At 35.5% G+C, this 1,559-nt stretch overlaps 1 protein-coding gene across 1 annotated transcript in view; it reads left to right on the top strand.

Annotated features, from left to right (window-relative positions):
- The window catches only part of Hook1 (hook microtubule-tethering protein 1), an 81,520-nt gene that overhangs the window by 76,480 nt on the left and 3,481 nt on the right, over positions 1 to 1,559 (top strand). The window lies entirely within an intron of this gene.

Raw genomic sequence — 1,559 nt, 5'->3', positions numbered from 1 at the left:
AAATAAAAGTTATGCTGACTGTGCATTCCATTCACATATTTTCATTTATATTGTTTATTTAGATGCTAGTCATAATTCACAAAATTGATGGTGTGACTCATTAACTTTTAGATGATGTTCATTAAGCACATACATAAATAATTGCTGTATTTGAACTGAAAATTTATACTCATGAAAGATTTCTCAAATATATGAATATATGAGTAGTGTAAAACTAGGCAGAGATACTACTCTTCCATAATGATCTCTTTCCTACCAAGGAAGAAATAACATGAAGTAATTTGAAATGTATTTTGTTTTGTAATCCTTAGTATCAGTGAGATGTTTTCAAGAGTAGTATTTCATGATATATAAGGTTGTTTCAAGTTACTGTAATCAGAATAGAAAATAATTGCTCATTTTACGTAATTATGTATCATTCAATCTGCGAATTTTAGACACATCATGTGTGAGCGCCATACTTCACCATGTAAGGCTAGTTGTCCTTCTGTGAGTAAGCATCATGCCTGCCTAGTTCCTTTCTTGTCTGTGCTCTTGCCTTTTTTTCCTATATTTGGTAAAATCTGGCTTAATTGAGGAGGACCTTGAGGGAAATTTATGGGAGATGTTTCCAAAACTTGCCCCCCTTTGTTGGCTGTCCTAGTTGAGGTCAGCAACTATATATTATTCTCTTTATTTCTCTATAAGCTCTTGATGCCTTAAATCAATGAAGCTAACAGAGGCAAATAATAAGTCACTTATTTGGGTTTTTTTTCAATCTATATTTGTTAAGCATCTACTGTATCCCATGTACTTTACTAGCTACTAGTGATGCTAAGCTCCATAAAACTTTAGTTATGAGGTCTATCTAATGAGAGCACTGCCTTTTGTCACAAGAACAGGCAGAGAACTCACAGTCAAAAACTATCATAATAGGGGCTGGGGATTTAGCTCAGGTGGCACAGTGCCTGTGGGAAGCGCAAGGTCGTGAGTTCAATTCCTGTTACCGGAAGAAAAACAAACAAACAAAAAACACACAAAAACCATCATAGTTGTGTATCAGGGACCATTCTTTAAGTAACACAGCTTTAGCTGTGTCATCAGTCTGTGCAGAGCCAGTGTCTAAAACTCCCAAACACAAAAATTTGTTTTGGAACATTTTTCTATCATTATAATTATACCTAATTTCAGGATGTTACTTTAAACTACTGTTTTACTGTTTTCAGATTTAGTGCCTTAAGATAGAGAAACTGAGTTTTTTGCCTTTGTACTAATATTGCCATGATAAGTCAGCTCTTGGACCCACATTTTTTTCCATAGAAAAAAAGAAACTTCACCTTCCTAGGATTGTTTTGAGGATTAAATGACTTATATATGTGAAAGATACTTTGTAAACTAAATATTTAGTCTTTTTTTTTTTTTTTTTTTTTTTGGTTTTTCTCAGATTCCGGCATTGCAGAAACTAGGGATGTGGTCCTGCCACTGGAGCAGCGCTTGCAAAGACGCTGGTCCTTGTGGCCCCACACGGTCCTTCTTAGCACAGCAGCGGCACATCACCAGCACCCGGAGAAATCTCTCTG

Source organism: Chinchilla lanigera, unplaced genomic scaffold, assembly GCF_000276665.1.
Source record: "Chinchilla lanigera isolate Chin_1 unplaced genomic scaffold, ChiLan1.0 scaffold00063, whole genome shotgun sequence".
Taxonomy (NCBI): domain Eukaryota; kingdom Metazoa; phylum Chordata; class Mammalia; order Rodentia; family Chinchillidae; genus Chinchilla; species Chinchilla lanigera.
The sequence above is the reverse complement of the archived record's forward strand: the minus strand, read 5'-3'. Positions and strand labels throughout refer to the sequence as shown.